We start from the raw sequence: 1678 nt of genomic DNA, 5'->3' as shown, positions 1-1678 counted from the left end.
CAGCTTCAACATCAGACCTTCCAATGAACACCCAGGACTGATCTCCTTTAGGATGGACTGGTTGGATCTCCTTGCAGTCCAAGGGTCTCTCAAGGGTCTTCTCCAACACCACAGTTCAAAAGCATCAATTCTTCGGTGCTCAGCTTTCTTTATAGTCCAGCTCTCACATCCATACGTGACCACTGGAAAAACCATATTATCGTTCTTGATTTTTTCATAGGGAGCTGAATCAGCAAGGTTGTCTAGGAAACTGGAAAGTTTTGAGAAAGAGACCTGTTTCCGTTTTTACTATCTTCAGAGAGGCCCTGCCGTCTCTCTAGAATGTTCCCTGGTGCTGGGTGATCGTCAAGGCCCCGATGGGCCGGCCCAGCGTCTGAGCTCCGTAGCAGCACAGCCGCGGGCAGAGGCTCTCTGCGTGGCTGTCCTCGTTGGCTTGGGGACGGCGTCTGGCAGCTTTCCTCCCTGGGTCCCCAGTGGAGCCTCGTCGCTGCTCTGCCGCGGTGTCCACAGGGCGGTGTGAGCTTGGGGCTCGCTCCGGGTTGGGAGTGCTGGCGCTGCAAGAGAGGCCTGTCGCAGTCCCACTGGCTCCTCTGCAGGATTCTCATGCTCCTGCCTCCCTGGTGGCTTGGCGCCTGGCGAGCGCTCACCAGGATTTGGAATGGTGGGTGTTCTTGTGTCTGAACTCCAGCATGAGCGTTCAGTGACATCGTTTGATGTTGGCATCGTCCCTTCTCCCGAGGGTGACCTCGTGGCTGGCACTCCTTCACCGAGGAGCAGTTACTCGAGTGCTGGGCACAGGTGCCGCTGTCGTCACGGGAGGCTGCTTGGGGGCCGGGCCTGTGCCTGCTGTAGGGCGGGGGCGTCCGGGAACAGGGCGGCTCTCCAAGCCTGTTGGGAGCCGCTCTCTCCAGGGGGCTGGGGCCTGGGCTCAGTGCACGGAACCTACCGTGTATCTCTGCAGGCCGGCCGGCCAGCTGGTCCCCACCTTCCTCCCCGTCCTCCCCCTTGAGCTCAGGAGAGGCAGAGACCAGGCTGAGAGGTGGCCTGATGCGGCTGAACCTAGAAGGGTCCCCGAGCTGCGGGGTCAGCACGGCCTGAGGTCGGTGGTTCGTGCTCTGTGAGGGGCTTGGTCTCCATGGGGCCATGCGAGTGAAGGGTGTGAAGCCTGAAAGACTCAGGGTGAAACCTTCTCTTACTGTTACTTGGGGAGCGTCAGTGGCCGGGGGAAGACCCAGGGGCTCCAGGCTCTGAGCCCCTACGCGGGGCACCCGCGTGTCCCCCACGGCTCCTTCCTGCGGAGTGTGGCACCTTCGGGGGTTGGCAGGGGCTGCGGGGGGGCATCCGTGTCCCCTCAGTGTGTCCTGTCCACATCTTAAGTGCAGACAGCCCTCCCGTCTCTGGTCACCACGGTCACCAGTGTTCCTTCCTTTTCAGACCTCTTCCCTCCGCTGGGGGCTCCGAGCACGCTGACGCCCGGCGGTGACCCTGACAGCCCCGGGCAGGGCGAGTTCAGCCACGTGGACCTTGCGGTCCTCTTCTCCGACCCGCCGGCCGACGGCAGTGCCGCCCCTGGGGCCCCCGATGCGGCGCTGGGTGCTGGGATCCTGACCGTCGACGTGACTCCTGCGGGCGCCTCTCTTGGAGGGGACCTCCCTGCTGGTCAGGCTTCCTTTGGGCC

Source organism: Bison bison, unplaced genomic scaffold (assembly GCF_000754665.1).
Source record: "Bison bison bison isolate TAMUID 2011002044 unplaced genomic scaffold, Bison_UMD1.0 scf7180017850572, whole genome shotgun sequence".
In the NCBI taxonomy this organism is placed as follows: domain Eukaryota; kingdom Metazoa; phylum Chordata; class Mammalia; order Artiodactyla; family Bovidae; genus Bison; species Bison bison.
Note: the sequence above shows the minus strand (reverse complement) of the source record.